Source organism: Charadrius vociferus, unplaced genomic scaffold, assembly GCF_000708025.1.
Source record: "Charadrius vociferus isolate BGI_N301 unplaced genomic scaffold, ASM70802v2 scaffold70, whole genome shotgun sequence".
NCBI classification, from domain to species: domain Eukaryota; kingdom Metazoa; phylum Chordata; class Aves; order Charadriiformes; family Charadriidae; genus Charadrius; species Charadrius vociferus.
The window spans coordinates 3,945,014-3,967,021 of NW_009646851.1; positions in this window are offsets into that span (position 1 = coordinate 3,945,014).

A 22,008-nucleotide genomic window follows, 5' to 3' on the forward strand; every position below is an offset into this window, starting at 1 on the left:
TTGTAAGAGCTCCAAGGAAATCTGGTGTGAGACTCCTCTGCTTTGGGGCCTTGGTCTGCCTCTCCCCCTCTCCAAATTCTGTAATTTCTGTAAGTACCCAAGACTTTCCTGAGTTACAGAGGAAAAGCTGGAATTGATTTACAAGCTGACTTAAGGCGGCTTTCATCAGAAACTCCCAGCTATTGAGTATTTCTGGCAAAGTCTTGTTAGAGGTTTAGAGCTTGCTTTGCGAATACGTTTATTAATTAATGTCTGCCTCTCTTTCATGGCTTTGATTTTTTTTTAATGGAAACCATCATGAAGGATTTAATTGTAGTGATTTTTTAAATTCTTTTGTCTTAAGAGTATTTGTCAGTAAAAGCATATGAAATTGAGTGGATGTAAAGATTAATAATGTCAGACCCTTTCAATAACAGGCAATTAATGCGAAGAAGATATGCAATATCAGGTTGTATCTGTGGAGTCAGACACGCAAAGATCCCTGTCTGAGGTCCATGAAATCTTATAGCTGGGGCTGAGTTTATTGGGAATGACGGGATGTTCTCACTATTTGTGATGTTACTTGTAAGCATGCTTTCATCCTGTTGTTTGATGGGATGGTTAACACTCAACGTGGTACCATGTGCCTGGTGTTAACACACACCTGCATGGAGAGCAGGCTTGGTGCGCTGGCCTTCCTTTCCGTGCTTGTCCGTGTATCTTCAACAGCCACCTAAGTATGAAAAACAGAAAAGCGGTAATTTGAATGTTCATTTGTGAGCTTCTTATGTGAGTATGTGCTTCTTATGTCCTTTTGAAGGACTTCATTAAGTTCTTTTCAGAAAGCTGGAAAAAGCAGTACAAGAAGGGAGGGTGTCAGGTAGTCTCCAAACCAGTCTGATTTCCCATGGCCGGGGTAGATAACTGGGAACCCGTAACTGGGGTTAAGCTGCCTGTATGATTTTGATAGGCTGCAACCCTGCATCCTTGTTTTGGCAAGGAGTGTACTGTAGCATCAGGGCTACGCTGTGTACTGTTTATCTTCTTTTTTCTTAAATATTATGGAGAAGTATGTGCCAACTGTAAAACTGAAAGGAGAGGCTGAATGGAGAGGCATCGAGGCCAGCAACAGTGTTGGTGCTGGGAGAAGGACTAATAGGAGGAATGATTCAGCTCCATATCCTCAAACTCCAGAAATACATTAGTAGAGAGGAGGACACTGAGGGGCTGCAGCAAGCAGCAAATAACCCCATGCAGCTACATCCCCCAGGAATACCTAACCATGTGCATTTGGTTATGATGTTAGATGCAGTGTGTAGGCACAGAACAGTTATAGGACAGGCTTGCAATAAAAGACTGGAAAGGGTAAACAGTGCTTAGCCCCGACTAACCCCGTCAGTTGGCCACTGCACCAGAACCATCACCTCCTCAAAGGCGCTTGAACTTCTCTTTCCTCATTGCGAATTAGTTGACTTTCCCCAGCAGCGAGAAAAGAGTAAGTCTCTGTTTTAAACTCTGCCTTACTGAGCTCAGCACCGAAAATTAAAATCGGGCTGCGACTGGGACTTGTTGGCTTTTGCTGTGTGGTTCTTTAGGGGAAGAGCCGCTCACTCTCACAGCTGGTTTCTCTGGCGTTTGGTTGAAAATATGCTGCTGCCATTGCCTTGCATGTGCGTGTTCTCTGGGGTGGGTAGTGCTCCGTGTCCTGCTTTGCCCCGTGCCTTGCTGGCATTTTACATGCTTTTAAGTTTTAGAACAATTAAAAACCAAGACAAGGTAGAACTTGGGTTCACTTGAGAGCTTTTTTCAGAGTGCATTGCTGATCTTTAACGGTCTGTTTCAGCATTTGAAAGCCCTTTTTCTCAGGAGTAGAAGACCTTTTGTGGGATGGGAGTGACCAGTGATTTATTCATTTGTTTTCCTAAGTCATGAGTTTCCTTCCCCCATAAATGTAACCAGAAAGGAGGCGGCATCATTTGGCAAAGGAACATTTAGGTTAAGTTTCATTTTGCCGGAAATGTTTTTCCTTAGTTGTTAAAAACAGATTGAGGTCTTTGACAGCACAATGTGGTGTCCAGCCCGTGTGTGGGTGGCAGGGAAGACTTTGTAGGGGGGGTGACAGATGTTTTCCTCTGCCTCGGGGAATTTGTTTGAAAATACTACCCTTTTGGTGCAGTCTACTGCTGTACAAACTGCAGAAACTTACATGGATCCCAAACATACGTGTTGCCTGTGGACACTGAGCCAGTGCTTATATACATCAGGAGCTCAGTAGGAAGCCACGAGATCTTCCCACTTGATTTGGAGCTCCAGGACTAGCTGGGTCTCTGAGCCATGGTCTCCGGTGCATCGCTACCACAAATGGTTCGTGTTCGATGTGGGTCTGTAACCAAGGTAATGTCACTTGTGGTTGCTGGAGGTGCTGGCTTGTCGTCTTTCGCTCGTGGATTTTCTTGCCTCTGACAGTACTGTGGGAATGATTGTTCTGACTGAATGATATGATCCCTCCCAAACCTGTTTGCTTGGGGATTGGAAGTGTCTGCTTTGCTCTTGAAGTCAGAGCAGAAACTTTTCTTCCACTGATGTTTGTTTTACCTGTGCTTAGCTGCTGTAAGATGGGTACTGAGTACAACTAAGTGAATATCTGTTTTACTGCACGGGGCTTTGGGGTCAGTATAGAAAAACTATGTCTATGTTCTTGGTGAGGACACAGCATTCAATAGGAGTGCTCTCAGCCACTGAGGTGAATTGTGTCTGTTTTCTGCTGGGTATCTCCTTTGCTCCAAGGAGGCATATGAACCATAAAGGCAACCAAAAAAACCCCAGAGGGATATGGGGAACTGTGGGATCCAGCTGCCCATCCTGGAGCAGGACCAGTATACTTAGGCCACCTCTGATGTATGGATCCTAGCTTACTTAGTCTGTTCTTTTAAAAACCTAAGAGAAGGACATCACACAACATCTTTCACTAGGTTGTTCCTCTGTGCCCTGTCCTTACACCTTTTTTCTAATGCGTAGCCTAAATGTTCCTCACTGGCAATTAAGCTGATTAATTTTTGGTTTACTCTCATTGGGCATGGAATACAATTGACTGCTGTCCTTTTTATAACCTTACACAGCTTTGAAGACTGTTACTATGTTCAGACCTCTCTTTCTGAGAATAAATACATTTATTTCTTCTAGCCTTTCCTCAAAGGGACACACAGCCTTGCAGTAAAATATCCAAAATCTGGAATATTTCTGTTGGTCACCTAATAGGTTGTCTTGGAAGCTTTCTTACTGTATACAGTGGACATGATTCATGGAAAAATGCTGGTTGTAATCTGTGATGGCTATCTTTATTTCTAAGTTTATTCTTTCTGAACCTCTTTATAAAGATGACTTTAGCAGATAGGGGTACACATGTAAGCATAAAAAAAAATCTTCTCTAAGCGAGACATTACTGAAGATCCTTTTCATAGAATAGCAATTAAAGTTCTTCTTTCTTCCTTTCAAAATCTAGAATGCAAAGATTCAGGGAATCATGGACATTTTTTCTCCCTTCTTACCTCAAATCCCTGCTGCAGAAATTGCACATATTCCAGAATACCACAAGGCAACATTTCATTTTAAATGTTGGGGCAACCAGAGCTGGGATTGCTCTATGGATTTGAATGACTTCAGGGTATTTCCTTGCAGCTGAATATTTGGCTGTGTGGGTGGGTTTTCTCGTTACTCTCTCCTAAAAGCAATGAAAAAACGGGGTGAAAAAACCCACTAAGTAAATTCTAGTTCCAAATTTATTCAACAGATCACAGCTTCCATACTATGGATACAGACTATCTTGCTAATATTTCCAACAAAGAAAGGAGGCAGTGCCACAGACCTGCAATTAATATTTCACTTCAGCAAAATATTATGATGTAGCTGTCCTGATTCTCCATATGTACAAAATCAGCATATTTCAAGCATTATTTTGCACTTTGCTTTAGTTTCTTGGGAGAAACGTTGCAGCAGAAACTGGTGCTTAGTTTATAAAAAGCGCAGTCAGTACCACATGGAGGGATATTTGTGCTGTGTGATGTGGTGTGGCATATCCTCTCTTCAAATTATAGACAGTCGAAGTTAATTGCAAGTGCGATGCCAGGCTGCAGCCAGCTTGATAGCTGCCTGGTCTGGCCTTTTGGTCAGTTTCCCATGGTACGCACCCCAAAACTTGTGCTTCTGGTATAAGAAATACCAGGTGGGCATTTATCCGCCTGGGCTGCTGCTCTTGCTCCCTGTGGAGTGGGTCTGGGTACTGCTGTGGAAGGATGCGTCGGTCCCTCGCGGGTGCCTGTGTCAACAGGATGGGAATGCTCTGAGCAGCGATGCGAGGAAGAGCAAGGGCTGTGGCCACTGCAAAGGTGTACGGGCAGGATCTGCTTCTCCAGCTAAGACAGGTTTAACTGGCCTGGGTATAATGAAGGGAAGCCTAATCTAAGGATGTGCATGTGTAGATGACAGGGGCTTTTTTTTTTTTTTTTCTTTTTTAATTAGTTTTCCCCTAAATTTTTTAAGTGCTTTGTTGCAGACAATAAATACATAGTTGCAGAAGGCTGATAGGCACTGCCCTGCTTGACACAAGTGCCTGTCAAAGCAATACAGTTGAGGTAATAGCTTATGTGCAGAGAGTAACGTATCTACATCTGAGCCAAAGCGCTTTGTATGTTAGGGTTTCTGCTGCCCAGAGATGCTGACAGAAACTTCGTAACAGCTGGGGTGCTCACAGTTTTGGGTGAGGGCTTCTGTTAAATATAAAGTCTGAACTCTGGATAATAAAACCAGAAAACCCTCAGCATCTACCAAGAAGTGCTCAGTGCACTCACTTAGCTTGGGATTCCCAACTCTTTACAAATGTGAAATTGTACTTGATAAGTCAGGGATGTTTTTTTTTTTCCTTTTTACCTCTACCTGTTTCCATCCCCATCATATCATGGATGCCACCAGGTGCAGATGATTATCAAACCACCATCACATCCCCATCTGTCCAGCAATGCACCGTCCTGTGTGTCAGGGGCCCAAGGGGGATGTTCCGCACGTGTGCAGCTCATTTAGGGAAGTACTTGGGATTTGCAGACCTACTGGGAATTGAAGTTTGTTTTCTCTCCCATGGTAACCACCAGTTTCTGTCAACAAACTCAGTGCAAATCACTGTCTTCCATACGATGACAAATTTTTATGGAGAAATAACTGGTAAAAAAGCAGAGCTGATGTGCATTTAGAGACAAGATGTGCCTTAACTAAATCATTACTTCTAGAGAAGTTGTTTACTCAAGTTGGAACCCAGGCTGCCTTTGCCCTGGCCAGCAATGGTCTCGTGCCAGACTCCAGGGCTCTGCTTAGAATTTGTTTTCTTTAGAAGTAATCCTGAACTAGTTTCCCTGATTTTGCTAAATCCAGGTGTCCTTGATATCATTTGCCTGTTACGTCCTGCCTGTGCCTCAGCCAATTCTCTAGGCTCTCATCTTTAATCCTGAGGTTGTTTTTTCTTTAGCTTGTGGTCTTGCATTAGTTAATCTGGTTCTGCACATGACTGGTTTATCTTGCAGTGCAATTTTAATTTGGATCAAGAGTGAGCATATTGTTGCTTCTGCTGAATTAGCATAGATGTAGGTAAGTTGTTCTCTGGCAGTCTGAGAGAGGAGTGTGCTCTCCCCTGGCACCCAACGTACTCTGAATTGCCCACTGATGGTCGTCTTCTCCACCGGTGCAGAACCACCTCTGCAGCTTTTCATCTTCTTGGCACCAGGGACATGCTGTTAGAAATGCGGCAGCAACTATGGGGAATTATAGACTGGTGCAATTTAGGACAGTTGAGAAATTTTCCGAAATTGTGTTAGGAAATCGGTAGGATTGAACTTGGCACAGAAAAGCACCCCATGGTTGTGCACGGGGTTCTGCCCATTGCAGCTGAGGACCCCACAGAGTAACGCTTAGGATGTTTCTTTCATTTGTGTGTTCATATATAATATTCTCGGCCAGTGTCCAGGCAGTCCACCAAATTCTGTTAACAGTGTGATCCTAAGGGGATTAGCTAATGACTTTCCATACTGATTGGGTAATGACTTTTTGGAAAGTGAGAGCTCAGCAGAAAACAATCCTGGCAATTACTGTCTGCTCATGTCAATACTGCAAGTGCTGCAGAGCAGCTCCATGAATGAAATGGCTTAACTTTGCAAATTAAGTCTGTCTCTGTCTCCCTAACCTCCCTATGGGGTCTCTTACTCTTGTCTGACACAAGCATGTCTTTTATGCTCCAAACTCTTTGGGGGCGAGAGTGGTTATAATCTCTCTGAACAATCTCTCCCTCTGTCTGCTGCAAGAGCGTTTTGGTGGCATAACCTGGGTCCTCTCAGCATTTTGGGTGCAGTCCCACAATGCAGCCATGGCCTGCAATGACTGGTGGCACATTCATGTCCTCCCCAGGCTGTGCAGATCTGTCCCCTCCTTTGCACCAGGAGTGGTGCTCAGGATGCTACTGAGAACAGCCAACAAGCTTTTTGGCTTTCAATGTCTGAATTTTGCCCTGGGCAGCTTACCCTGGGGCAGAGAAAGCAGTGCTGCCGTCAGGGAGGTGGCTGAGATGTCCTCCTTGCTGGCAGAACCTGGCTGCTGGACCAGTGGAGCTGTATTCCTCAGTCATGCTCTGCACTCGGCTGAAGCCTCTCTGCAGGCAGGTTCACATGGGCTGTGATGGCCTCGGTTCCCTGGGAGGGAGGGCGATGCTGTTGCCTGGGTTAGGGTGGAGGAACAGAAGCAGGGGAGTGTCTGGGGCTGAATCCAGCCTTGCTCTAGAGCCGCCTTCTTAGCTCCTGCTGTCGAGAGTGCAACCCAGTGCGCAGGCTTGTTGGGATGCTGCTGGAGGAGATGCAGGGCAACCCAGCTTTTGTGTTGGATGAGTGAGGGTGCTGGCATGATTAAATTCACCTTTTGGGCCTTTCATTTTTCAAAAGTGAAATCTCAAGGTGCCCAAATCCCAGTAAAAGAAGGGGTTTTAGGCATCCAAACCCAGTACAGGCACTACTGGCGAGGTAAATGCTCTCTTGAAGATGTGTGATCAAGTCATGAGGAAGTCTGTATGCAGATCCCTGAGTGAAGGTCTGGAAACAAGGGGAGAAATAGTTGCATATGTAGACCCTCAGAGCTCAAAAGAGGGGAGAAAGAGGTCAAGTTTCCAATCAGACTTCTGATCTCTCTTCCAACCTCATATTGGCCCTTCGTGTATGCGAAGGAGAACAGTTACGCTACAAGAACAACTCAGAGGTGAGACAAAAGAAGGAACAAGAAGGGACTTGAACCGTACCAACATGTAGGGCTTCGTTGCTTTGTGGCGGCAAGGAAGGATGTGCAGTCCAAGCTTCCTGGCATTTGCAGTAATTTGTACTTTTTCTTAGCACCTGTTTCACGAACAAGACAACAGTTAAAAGATGTGTTTGCATCTGCATCTGCAACCGCATCCTTCAGTCATTGCTATGCATAATTACTCAGTATTTTACAATTTCTCATATGCTCCCAGTAGTCTGGTTTGCGAGCCAAAGCACATCATTGAGATGTCTTCTTTGGTCCCCTCTGGGGCACTGAAACTTGGCTGACTAACTGCTTTGTGCTGTTTGTTTTATTCCCATTGTTTGATGCTTGATGTAAAAACCAAAAAATCCCCATCCAACCTGTAAATGGGATAGCAAAGTTTGTGAGTAACAATAGTGGCCTACATGCCACAGTTTGCCTTCTATGTATGGAGTTTATAACATGCATCTTTAACAAAAAGTTAGGAAGAGAAAAAATTGCAGATATGCAGAGTATTGGAGCTAAATCTAGCTACTCCACTCTGAGCTGTTTCAAACTACCGTTGTACACGGTCCTAAGCAGTGTTGGTAAGCTCGGTTATAAAGAACAGCTTAAAACGGAAAGTGTTGGGTAGATCCTGATGGTGAGCTGAGAGAGTCACATGATTAAGAAAATTCTTTTTATGCTTGTTTTTGCTGATAAGTATTGCTTTGGAGAGTTACAAGTATGTCCTTCAAGTGGGAGTAAGCTTACCTCTCCCATAGTTGCTTGCATCCCCCTTCCCCACTATCATGGACCCCCTTCCTGTGGCAGGGGGAGCCTTTCCCAGGTTTCAGGGAGATTTGTGCAGCTGAAATGCATTTATATTTCTTTGTTTTGGCAACTATACTTTTCCCACTCATCTTCACCTGCAATACAATAGTCAAGAGTTTTTTATGAAAACTGTTTCTTCCTCCTCAAAAAAACCAACCAGAACACCAGTGGCAGATCTTTCTCTGAAGACCAAATATGATATGTTACGAGCATGCAAACCCAGGAGATTATAATGCAAGCTGATTTGCAACCTTTGAGTGTGGCAGCTGTTGCCAGCTGTTGGCCGCAATAAAGTGGTATTGTGTCCCTCCCTGGGGAGCCCACTGTCATCTCCAGCGATGCCATGAATGGTGCTAGGCGCATCCCCTCACACCCTGCCTCAGAGCGGGGACACCCCTGCAGGGTGTCCTCAGGAGCAAGTCCCCACTGCTGCCACTCATCTTGCTGCGGTCCTTGCTGAGCAGAGATGCCTTGCGGGCTTCCCCTTTCCCTGTGCTTTTGTCCTCCCCTGGTCCAGGGCCAGGCTCTGCTGCCTTACAGCTTTCAATGTGTGTATTCCTCTGTCTGTTTCAGTTGCGTGCCTCTCTGCCGTCCCACATGTTCATCAGGCTGTGAGTCATCACCGGTGCTCCTGAGTTCTCCTGCACCTTCACATTTTGAATCTCGGGCTAGAGCTTACCACTTGGGCCAATTTCTGCTGTTTTTCTTCCTTGTCCTGATTTTGCAGATTATAAATTTAAATGAAGGGGGCTCTGATTTTCCACTCTTCGCTGCTCCCAGGCCCTTGCTGCATAGTAATCGACCAGCTGACAAACACTGCACGTAACATCATGCATATTCCTGCTGACATTGTTGACAGCAGAGCTCATGCATAAAAAAAATATGCCATAAAGCATAGGTAGCTCTGCAGACTTCTGCTCTATTTAATGCCCAAGTCAGAATGTTGGTCAAAGCTCCTCTAAGAAAGAGAGTTGACATTACCCCATCTGCTTGTGCGAGGGGAGGAGTTTGTCCTTTGAAAAGCAGAATAATTGTTAGAATGCAAATGAGCAGGCCAAAATGCAATATGCTCCACGGATAATTGCTCCTGAGTTGCAAATGTGTTCAGTGAGTAGGGGCTGTGTAGCAACGCTGTTGGGAACATGTGTACAAGCTTTTTAATGCTGCTGGCAAAGCAGAATGGTGCTTCTTTCTGACCATGAAGCAAAATAAGACAAGGATTTCATGATAATTTTAAAATAAGGAGTAAGAAGAAAGCTTTTGGGCTTCTTATCTAACCTATCTTCTTCTGAACCATGCCCATTTGTAAAACCAGAGACTCGAGGATGGGGCCTACACCCATGATGGTTCCATTCCATGTAGCTGCCTTTCTACTGTTTGTTGGCAAATCATAGAATAGTTTGGGTTGGAAGGGACCTTTAATGGTCATCCAGTCTAACGCCCCTGCAATGAGCAGAGACATCTTCAACTAGATCAGGTTACTCAGAGCCCCGTCCAACCTGACCTTGAATGTTTCCAGGGATGGGGCATCTACCACCTCTCTGGGAAACCTGTGCCAGTGTTTAAACATCCTCAGCGTAAAAAATTTCTTCCTTATATCTAGTCTGAATCTACCCTCTTTTAGTTTAAAGCTATGATGCCTTGCCCTATGGCAACAGGCCCTACCAAAAGGTCTGTCCCCATCTTTCTTATAAACCCCCTTTAAGTACTGAAAAGCCACAATAAGGTCTCCGTAAAGCTTTCTCTTCTCCAGGCTGAACAACCCCAACTCTCTTAGCCTGTCCTCATAGCAGAAGTTCTGCAGCCCTCTCATCATTTTTGTGGTCCTCCTCTGGACCTGCTCCAACAGGTCTGTGTCTTTCCTTTACTAAGGACTCCAGAGCTGGAGAATGTACTCCAGGTGGGGTCTCACCAGAGCAGAGTAGAGGAGCAGAATCACCTCCCTTGACCTGCTGGACACACTTCTTTTGAAGCAGCCCAGGATGTGGTTGGCTTTCTGGGCTGTGAGTGCACGTTGCCGGCTCATGTCCAGCTTTTCATCCACCAGTACCCCCAAGTCCTTCTTGGCAGAGCTGCTCTCAATCCCTTCATCCCCCAGCCTGTATTGAAACCAGGAGTTGTCCCAACCCAGATGCAGGACCTTGCACATGGCCTTGTTGAACCTCATGAGGTTCACATGGGCCCATTTCTTGAGCTTGTGCAGGTCCTTCTGGATGGCATCCCATCCCTCAGGCGTGTCAACCGCACCCCTCAGCTTGGTGTCATCCACAAATTTGCTGAGGGTGCACTCAGTCCCACTGTGTATGTCACTGGTGAATATATTAAACAGTACTGGTCCCAATACAAACCCCTGAGGTACACCACTTGTCACTGATCTCCATCTGGACATTGAGACTGGAAGATATCCATTGCAAGATGTGACTTTCGGACAAGAGCTGCCTCTCAGTTTGCTAAACCATCCTCCCGAATTCAGGGTGGAGGATCTGCAGTCACATCATCAGATGGCATCGGCACCCTCTGTCCACTGACCCTACAGTGAGACCATTCACCCCCTTTCCTACTGTCCATGTTGGGCCTCTCCCACTCTGAGGGAAGACACCGTCACCCAAGTGGGCAGAATGATGATGGTCCTTTCAATGTGGAAGGTTCTCTACTTTTCTGTACCATGGCTCAGCATTCAGTGCAGCGGGGACCTGCAGACCAGGTCTCCCCTTCACGTGCCTTGCAGAGTCATCAATGCTAAATATTGAAAGTACCTGATACAAACTGGAAGATATTAATGAGATCTATCCAAAAGGCAGGTGGCCAGGGTGCAGTCCCCCTCCCTGTGGGGGATTTGAAACCAGTATGACAAATGTGTCATACTGCATCTTGAGAATGGCCTTATTCACTACATTTCTAGGTGAAAGACTGGCAATTTTCTTGCTGATTTTGTGAACTAAGTCTAAACCCAGTCTTCCTTTCCCATTACTCTGCTTATGCTAAAAACATTCCCAGGTAGAAACAGTGTGGGTTTTTTTGGGTCATATATTTACACATGAATGAAAAACCATGTGCACAAAACTTGTTAGCATTTTATTTTGGCAAAGATGGAAAAAAAACCCTATTTTTTTTTAGTTAAACCCTATTTTTTTTTTAAGTTCAGATCTGCATCTGAGTTTCCATGTGTTTGTTACACATATCTGGATTAGCAGTGTAAGCGAAAAATCCTTTCTTTCTCTGGCTTTGCTGTCACTTGACTAGTTTGTTTTAATTTGATAATGCATGATGATAGACCTCTGGCTAATGTGAGCATTGCAGCTGCCTTGAACTGTGTGCAACGTCAAACCTACATGCCAAGTGATCTGCTGCTTCATCTGAAGAATCTTAATCTTTTTACCTGGAGGTGCAGAACGTGCTTTAGTGGGAAGGTGTGGGCTGTACGTCCTGTAACCCCATCCACTTGCGCAGGTTTGGGTGTTTCATGACGACACGCCACTGGTTACGCAGAGGAGTTGTCAGTCAGCTGTCTGTGGCCACAGTTTTCCATCGCTCACCACCCAAAGCAGATTCTTTCCAGCAGTTTGATAGATGGGAGACACATGTTTGCACGTGGTGGTAACACTAGTATTTAATATTTCCTAATATCTAATGGCACTTTGTGATGAATTATTTCAAATGCACTTATAAAGATGATGGATTGCAACCTGTTAGATCTGCAGAGGGGTTATACCTGTGAGTTGGGCTTATTAACACTCGCGCTGGCTCCCCTGGGTATCCAGGCACCTGGCAGCGGTGCCTTTTTCAGCAGTAAATGTTCAAAGCAGAAACTTTAAATATTCCAATATGGTGTTTTCTTCTGGGCAGAAGATATTTGTACGGACCTGCCTCTATGTGTCTATTCACTGCTGTTTGTGCTGTTGAAATGCCAGCTGGCTTTGGGCATCTGCATTCAGTCCCGCACCATGAATGAACAAGCACTGTGCACTGTTTGGTTGGATCCCATAGATAGCTTTTGTTCATTCATGGAAAATACAGTAATTACAAACATGCTAGTTTAATAACTGTGTTTAATTAATGGCTGGGGAGGAAAAGATGCATGATGGAGGAGAGGTTAAAATTTACTAGAGGCTGTTGCTGTGTAGCTCTTAATTGAATTAAATGCGTATTAAACTGGGTCTCTTCCCTGACCCTGGAGGAGCGAGCTCAGTGCACTGGAGCGTATGGATGCTATTGATTTCAGAAAGCGCCGGTAAAAGGCAGTACAAAAATGCTCTGTGGCCAAAGTCCAGATTCTTTTGCATATCTAATAAGGCCAAGGCAGTGTTAGCGTAAGAAGTTAAGGAATATGCTGTTTACTGAAGGAATTCACATACCTGTAATTATTATTAGATGTCATTTGCCAAGCAGTGCTATAAAAAAAAGTAATTGTCCTACACTCACAATTTTAGCCTTATTTTGGAACCGTTAGTTCTTCTGATAGTTTTTCTCTAGGAGAATAGGTTGTCCTGTGTGTGTTTTCTCTTCGTGTATATATATAAAAGCACATTTCTATTTAAGCACACTGTCAAAAGTTTGTTTTTTAACTAGCTGCCTGAGGCTGTTTCTTCATACTTCTCTTAGAACACAGACAAAAATTTTCCCATCCCCAAATCCATCTATCAATCAAAAGAGAGATATTCTGAAGAAAAATCTGAAGGAAAACGGCAACAGTCTGGGTTTTTTTCAGTAGTCTGTGTCCAGCAAGACTGTTCATAGCAAAGAGGAAAAATAGTCCTCAGGGAAGGTTTGTAACACAGGAGAGTCGAGGCAGGACCTGCCTTGTCTTAGGCACTGAATGCTCCTGTCCTGTTTATTTTACAGAAACTCATTTCACTTTTGCGTCACTTGTGTCCTTGGCACAGGAAAGTCACGCTCACATTTGAACGTTGTCTCAGTTTGCAAATCTTAGAATCATAGAATCATTTAGGTTGGAAAAGACCTTTAAGGTCATCAAAAGTCCAGCCGTTAACCTAGCACTGCCAAGTCCACTGCCAGCCCATGTCCCTCAGCACCACATCTACATGTCTTTTAAATACCTCCATGGATGGTGACTTAACCGCTTTCCTGGGCAGCCTGTTCCAAAGTTTGATAACCCCTTCTCTGACGAAATTTTTTTCTAATATCCAATCCTGGCATAACTTGAGCCTGTTTTTTCTTGTCCTCTCACTTGTTACTTGGAAGAAGAGACTGACCCCCACCTGGCTACAACCTCCTTTCAGGTAGCTGTGGAGAGCAATAAGGTCTCCCCTCAGCCTCCTTTTCTCCAGACTAAACAACCTCAGTTCTCTCAGCTGCTCCTCATAAGACTTGTGCTCCAGACCCCTCACCAGCTTTGTTGCCCTTCTCTGGACGCGCTCCAGCATCTCAATGTCTTTCTTGTAGTGAGGGGCCCAAAACTGAACACGGTATTTGAGGTGCGGCCTCACCGCACACTGCTGGCTCATATTCAGCCGGCTGTCCACCAACACCCCCAGGTCCTTTTCCTCCGGGCAGCTTTCCAGCCACGCTTCCCCAGGCCTGTAGCGCTGCATGGGGTTGTTGTGACCCAAGTGCAGGACCCGGCACTTGGCCTTGTTGAACCTCATACCATTGGCCTCGGCCCACCGGTCCAGCCTGTCTACATCCCTCTGTAGAGCCTTCCTACCCTCAAGCAGGTCGACACTCCTGCCCAACTTAGTGTTGTCTACAGACTTAGTGAGGGTGCACTCGATCCCCTCAACCAGGTAGTTGATAAAGATATTTGTCCTGGTTTGAGGTAGAACAGAACCAATTTTCTGTTCAGTAATTTTACTCTGCAGCTAAGCCTCTTCAAACTAATGGCACTTTCTGAAACTAACTGCATATTTTTCAGACAGTGTCTGCGTCTAGCAGATAATATCTGACCTTTATAGTTGATGCCCAGGCATGGAATGCAGAGAGGCTCTTGCTTGTACTTATTGCTGTAACCCCCAAGGGCAGCTGACTTTGTCATTTGCCCCGTTGGAGGGTCGGAAGCGGAAAAGCGTAGAGGGGTTGTACCTGCGGGAAGGAGCAGACAGGACGGGTGACCCAAAACTGACCAACAGGGTATTCCATCCCATCTGCCTCATGCTCAGTTGTAAAGCTGAGGGATCAAAGGGTCAGCTATCTTTTTGCAGTGGCTGGGGTTCCTCAAGCAGTCTATCTTGTTCATCTGCCTTTGATCCTAATCCATGCATTCCTGAATCCAGATCTGGAATCCAGTTCCCATTCATCACCGAGTCCAGTCTGCAACTTCCCCACTGCCCGCTGGTGACATGACCGTCATCCTGGGAGCTAGATAAGGTTTTGTATATATTGCGTATATTTCTTGACTTTCTTATTGATATTCTTATATTTTCTTTTTGTCCTTAATGTGTCATTAAAGTAGTTTTAGTTTTCAACTCATAAGTCTCTCTCCCTTATTCTCTCTCCCTTCTCTTGAGGAGCAAGAGAGATTAAAAGAGAGCATCTGTTGTTCATTTAGTGGCCAGCCCAGCCTAAACCGTGACGATATTAAAAATAAAATTAAGGAGAAGCTGCTATTAAGTTTGCTGGAAGCTTTGGATAAACACTACCATTTAATGTAATGGAGTAATTTTTTTTTTAACTTTTGGAATAAAAGTTTCTAATGGACTTTTTAATGTATTTTGAGGGTCAGCGTTAAATACTGCAAAGCGACCTTTTATGTGTGTATTCTCACCATGTTCATGCACTCTCTTTCTGCAGCGTTCTCTGGATGTTGTTTCACCTTTGCAGTTACAACCTTTGTGAGTAGTTCCCTTGGAGTCAGCTTGAGTTCTACCCACAGGACAAACCAGGGGTTGGGTTTGGATTTTATTTTTTTCCTCAAGGTGCACAACTTGTGCACTCAGGACAAAGCAGTTTGCATCAACTAAATTGGTCAATAGCCCCCAAAAAACTTCGCAGAGCAAGAACTTGCTGGTATTTGTTTCATAGATCCATGGCATTGGAGCACAAAGTCTTTTCAGAGATGTTGGATAACTGAATCCCAAAATGTGGGCACTTTGTGCTTGACTGTTTTTTCTCTTATTGCATAGGTTGCAGAATTAAAAATAATATAAGAAGACAGTCAGGACAAAGCTGTGGAGCTCTCTTGGTGTTCGATATTTACTTTACCATTTGACCAAGCCCTCAGTTACAGCATTTTGTCAGAAAAACACTATTTTCCCTCAAGTCCTTAGAAAAGTTCTGTTTGAACTTAAAAAGGCAGACATTGTGCAGAATTTATTTACCATGTTTGTTAAAAACATTTTTCCTAGTTTTACACAAAAGTAGGTCACGCTAGGGTGCACTGTTTCTTTTTGTGTCTTCCAAACAAAAATGTAAGCATAGAAGGATTCATTTTAATGAAACGATTAACACGGAGATTTTTAAAAGCATTTGATGAATGTTGGGTTTCCAGGAAGCCAGGCAGTTTGGGAAAGGACCAGACTTTTAAGAGATTCAATTACCTGTAAGAATATTTGAAATGCATGAAGTGTCAACAAGAAAAAATAAGTTAACCCGAAAAGTCATTTACAAAAATGTGCGCAGAAATTTAGTGGGTTTGGAGGACTGTAAATATTCAAGAAGCAGTGGAAGAAGTGTTTAATGACAGCTTCTGAAAAAGGGTAAGGCAACAGAGTAAAAAGATCATTGCTCTTGGTGACGTTGGTGCCCTCCGGGTGCGATGGGTCCTGATGCTGCTCGTGCTGGGGCGAAGGGTGAAATTTCAACCCATGTGAAGGCTCTGCTAGTTCTTGGAGCATTTGCGTGGCCTGGATCTTAGGGTGACGCCTGTGCAAGGAGATGCAATGTACTCTGCGGGACTCTGAGCAGGGCCCACGTACTGGTTTTGTGGAAGAAACAGCTGCATTAAAAATTAGCGCTAAGGCTTGTGACACTGTGGCACGGTATGACACACTTCTGTTTGGTTTTGTGTTGTAGAAGAGTATTTTGCCTCTGGTGTTATCCTGGGAGAAATGTGCCTGGTGAGAACTAGAGCGAGCTAAAACTGCTAAATCTCACTGGTGTGGTAATGTTAATCTCTTTGGTGGACTCTTGAATTAACACTGTCACTCTCTCACAATATAATGCAGTTTAATATAAGTTGCTTCAAAGAAATCCTGCTGGTATTGTTGCTTGTTACCCTACAACATCTGGGTTAAAATAGTAGGAAAAAAAGGGTGACTTTTGTATCAGACTTTGATGTCTGATACTGTTAGGAGTGAGTTGCTCTTTCCTGCTTCAGAGAGCTTCTCACAGCTGTTGAGAGAAGTACTTAGCCCCAAAATGCAAGACTTGTATCCCCCAGGGCCGGTGGAGAAGAGGTTGTGAATAATTTGACTTGAAGTCAAGGTGGTGCTCGGTGGAGCAGGAAATTAGGAGTGCTATTTTTAAATGCTGAAGAACTTATTAAAAAGCAGTAATAGTTTTCATTAGACAAAGAGCTTTGAGTTTGGGAGGCTCGTGATTTGCGGTAGCATCGTTCATCAAGTAAGTGTTTTTTGAAGAGTGCCAAGTAAATCTGTCTTTCTGGAAGGGTTGGTGACTATCAGAAGAATTAAGTAAGGGATGCGAATCTCAGAGACATAAATCTTGGCATGCCAAGTATGTCTCTCTAAATTGGCAGCTGGTGTTGCCACACATTAGCATTTAGAATAAAATAAAAATGACAAATTTATCTGATGTGAGAATAAAACTAACGCAGGAATTCTGCCCAGTCTGTATCTTTTGGTCTTCTCTCTCCTTTGCTCAGTGTCTGCGATTTTCCAAGGATTTTGAAGATGAGAAAGACGCAAGCTCTCACAGCCCCCTCCTCTTCTAACACCAGATAGAAAATGGCCCGTGGACCATTTTTGCTTGGAGCAAAGGAGGAGTAATTCAGATGTTAGAGGAGAAAATTCTGACTGTAAGGGTGGGAGTCACCAGGAGAAGTTACCTAGGGAGGCTGGAGAATCCACATCAGTGGAGATTTAAAAAAACTTGTGGAGGAGGAATCTGCAGGGATGTGCTGGCTCTGTTCAACTCTATTTCAAGCTGGGAGATGGAGCAGAGACCCGCTGAGGTGCCTTCCAAACTAGGTTAGTATTCTTTCTCTGACAGAAAAAGGGCAGTGATGATTGTTGTACTAGGTTAAAATCAAGACGGCAGAAGTCTTACCTCCCTTTGTCCTTGCACAAGACAGAAAAGCATGTTAATGCAAAGAATATTTGACATTAAAAAATTATGTACAGCCAGAGCAGAGTAAGGCCCGGATCCCCATGGCTGCAAAAAGTCGCTTTGATTTTTTTCCAGACCTTTGGGTTTCTTAGCAGCAAGTTCCCCGCCTAAGGGCTTTTCAGAGAATGGGAAGTCTAAAGCTGGCAGGTCTTGAGATTAATTTTTAATCATGATAACACACAGCTCCACTGAAATGCCCTGACCCCTAAACAGGTCATGAGTTTCAAAAAGTACCTATTTTCCATGATAAAATAGCATTTATTCTTTAGCTTTGTAAGACTTAATAGTTCCCTAGAGTGCGAACAAAAGCTTCATATTTGGTGCTTCAGGAAGATTTTATATCTTTTAGTGCCAAGATGTCTCTTCTCTCCAAAACGGGGATGATTTTTGAGGTACCATACTCTTCAGCAGCTGGTCGTGCATATTTGCCCAGATCCATAAATGAGAGATTTCCTTGCACTGTTCAGTCAGTCATGTTCAAGGAGTGATATATATGTAAGTAAAACCAAAGAAGGTTATTTTCACTGATTATTCAATGGAAAGCTGATGAACGAGACCTTTAGACCCGATATCCCCAACAGACAGTTCACGGCACTGCATGAAGCCTGGTTTGCAGCAGGCAATAAAAATCAGAGGTGACTTGAGAGCAAGCCATTATAGTATGTCTGGAGGGGAAATTTCAGGCTCAGGCACACAGTGGAGTTTGTGTCGGATACCAATTCATGCAGGTCAGCTGAGCTGTGATAACTGGGGCTCAGCGACAGTCTCTGACGACCCATGAGAGGTCAAAACCGGCCAATCAGAGGGCTCCTGTCCTGCTTACTGCTGGTGCGTGGTCCTGCGCCTTGCCTTTCGCACGCACTGACGCTTGCGTGGTGGGGTGAGCAGCCTGGCGTGTGTGCACCCACCAGCCCGCCTTCCCCCGGCGCAGTGGGAGGGGACCAGCCTCAGCCCAGCCATTGCCTGCATCCTTGGGATGCGAGAGCACATGAGGACATCATGCATCCCCAAAGCTGCAGCAAGGAGCTTGCTCAGCCATGGTCACCTGGTTGGGGTCTGAACTTTTTTTTTGTAGCTAGGTTGTCAGATTTTTAATTTCTACTTTCTCACCACCCTCATGACAATAAATGCCTTGTGTAGCTTCTGAGAGGAAAAAAAAATAACTAAATTTGCTTCCCAGGGCCAGATGAGGTTTGCTTCTGGTCTATTGACTTGCAAAATATGTCTGAAGTTTGCTGTGGCTGCCTATGTTTTTTAGAAACTATTGCTTTTAGAGTGAGGAGCTTGGGGGTCTAAATGCCCCTTTTGAAGGGGTGGAAAATCCTGCCCTCAGCCTCCTGAGCCGCTGCTGTGGTTCAGACTGGTGGGGCTTTTAAGGCATGGAAAGCATTTGCAGCAGACTCCAAATCACAACGTCCCCAAGTAATGATGGTAGGAAGTGAGGATGGAAAAGGAAGGGGAGCATGGAGATGGCTTGGGAGACAGTGCCTGGCGTGTGCAGGGAGGAGGCTGGGACTTGTTTGCTGGGGGAGGAAAGCAAAACCACCTCTCTGAGGGCATGGTCCCACTCTTGATTCACTGTGTGATGGTTGAAAAGGGCAGCCTGGGTAGATTTCTGTCTGCTCTCTCAAATAAAACTGTGCTTTCCGAAGCCTTTACTGCGTTAAATGTAAAGATTAGCATTGCAGGTCACACTCCCAAGGTGTCTGAAGCAGTGGCAGACTGGTGCCCGCTCGCTTGATCTTCATTAAGGTGCATTGCAATGATTTTGCCTGAATGCACTGTAGCTGCTTTGGGCTGCGACCAAGCTGTCGTCCCTCGTTTGGGGTCCTGAGTTGCCAAACTGAGGGCTGAGGGTGGCCGGCAGGTTGGGGAAGGAGCTTGGTCTCCCACAACCTGCCCCCTCCAGGGGCTGATTAGGGCACAGGGAGGGGGTTGGTGTCCAAGTGAGCTGCAGCCACAGGGGTAACAAGGCTAAAACTAACTTCCATCTTAAGATTATGAACTGCAAGATAATGTATCCGGGCAACCTTATTTTTGACACTTTTTTCCCCCTCTTCCTCTCCAAGTGTTGTACTTCTGCTTTGGAAGCTGGTCTGTTTTATTTTTATCCCTCTCATATGACAGTCCAGAGAGCTTGCTTGCATCCTCTTTTTTTTTTTTTTTTGGTGTGTGTGTGAAATAAAATTAATTTTTAATGAAAGATGAGCAGCTTTAAGATGCAAATGTACAAAGATGGTGTTGCAATGCAGGAGGAGAAGTCATGAGCAAGCTGCCTGTCCCCGGGAGGACTTGGCAGGGCTGCAAGGTTGGAAAGCCCAGGGTTGAGTAGCTCTGATGGGTTAACAAGGGTTAAAAAAATAAAAGAAACCCCAAAAAACTGCTACCTCATGTGTTAAGTCTATTCAAAGAAAAGTAATCCAAAGTATGTCTTGGCAGATTATGGCTTTAAAAAAATCCTATTTTAATTCTGCTTCTTTACTTATTGCAATCCTGTTATGATTTGCACTTCCAAGCTTTTTGTAGTAGCGGTGAGAAATTTTCTATCAATGAGTTTTGCCGGTGGAGAACAGAGAGTCCGTAAAATAGCTGTTCCTCATGGGAAAGCTGGCAGCAGCAATTCGTGTGGGGTGCTGTTCCTCATGACAGGCAACACCTCCTGTTGTGGCTTGTTTCCTTTTCCTTTGGAGTGAGGACTGGCAGGATGAGGATGTACGATCATCAGCCTTCTCTGCAGGAGCACTATTGGACATCCAAACTCTTCAGCTTTTTAAGGCTGAAGGCAGGGATAGAGGTAAAAGAAGAGGAAATACTTGGAGATGTCTTAGTATAGTTCTCTGGGACTTTCAGAGCTGTACAGGTGTTCTAATCTGATTTTCTGTTTAATATGGTTCTTTAAAATACTGGGTTTCCCCAGTGGATGAAAATTCCGATTTTTTACTAACTCTACTTGATTTTATTTTTAGGGTTTTCCGTCTTGAGGCTGGGTGTCTGTCTTCAGTTTTCCTTTTCTGAGAAAAGCACTGGGACATTTAAATAATTCAAGGGAGAAATTATGTGCGCTCAGTAAACAGATGTCAAAAAAATGAAAGAAGCTTAAAATCTAGGCCTCCAAAGTCACTTCCATATACTTCCTTTTTAAAGAATGTATATTTAATTAGCTTTTAGAAACAAAGTGCCATGCTGACATACACATAGTTGCCCAGTGTTTTATCATGGGACAGAACAAAGAAAGTGAAACTGAAGTTACAAACTATTGTGCTATAATACATGAAATAGATGCTATGATACTGAATTGGTTCACCTGATAAAGCCTGGAGTTACAAGACTTGTACTGCTGTTTTCCAGATGATATGAAGACAACTGGATAGGTTTCTATGCTTTGCAGCAACTGAAGTTCATACAAGAGCTCTTCTGGCTCTGGTGAAAGTAATTTAAAAAAAGTGAATTAAAGGAGAATTCCCTTTTCCACGTGATAAGAACGCTGTTCTAAGTGTAATTTGTAATTGTAATTTCTGGTTTTTCTTTTGTGGTCTCATTCAGCATGTTTTCTTAAGAAATCATTCCAGGGGGAAGGTTTTGTTTGTGGTGTGTCTTTGCCCCTCTCCAGGCAGCAGAGCTGCGGGACAACTCCTGCCCTGGGTATCATCTAAGCTGTCAGCCAAAATATGAAGTAATGCAGTAATCTGAAGGGAGTCTTGCATATTTTAGTAGAATTAATGAAAGAAAAGTAGGTGAAGACAGATTGAGGAGGACCTTGCCCTCCTGGGTTTGGCGTTGGAGGGGTCAGCCCAGCTCATTTTGAGGCTGCTGATAAAGCTGCGGTTGCCACACGGTTTCTTGGAGCCGCCACGTCATTAGTTTGACTTCAAGGTGTTACAGTCCTGCTTTAATGCCTGGGTGGAGCTCAGAGACAGGCTGATCTCTGGTGGCTGCAGATTTGCTTGGGGTGCGTGAGAGAGCAGGGACAGTGCAGGGTCTCCACGGTGCTCTCGCATCTTCTCGTTGGGGAAATGCCTCCACACATCAGGATTTCCACTGCGTTTTGAGACAGTTCAGGAAGATCTTTGAAGGTGAGTGAATGATGCAGCGAGGGACAGAGGTTGCTACACCTCCAAGATGGTGATCTTCCATCCACACCTCCAACGGTAGATCAGGCTCAGTGGAGCAAATCCTCTTCTGCCACCCACTGCCATCAATGTGCAGATGATTTATGAGTTTTTTGCCTGTCCTCCTTTTTTTTTTTTTTTGAGGACGGGCTTGCTGAGGTTTTGTGGGATCATTTTCAAGTTGTGTGTGACAGCCTGCTCCTGCGCTTTCCTTACTTGTCCGCCCCAAACTGGACCACGCTAGCAACTATTTGAAAAGAGCAGCTATTTAATCAGGTCCATGCTTGCTTGTTGCCACTACAGGAGAACGTGGGGCTTGCAAAGCAGGGAAGGGTGTACCAGCTCTGTCCAGTGCTTGGTGGAAAGAACAACACTTCGCCATGCTCTGGCTTTCCCGGCTTCTGCGTTGTCAGTGCCTGCTTGCAGCTCCTCAGGAGCTTTCCTTCTTGGGCAGAGCATTTCTTTTGGCAATTTTAGAGTATTCCCTTCTTTCTGCTGTTTTTCCTGTTGCTGCTGGGTCCTCCCTGGCTGAGGGCTCCTTATAATGAACTGTTAG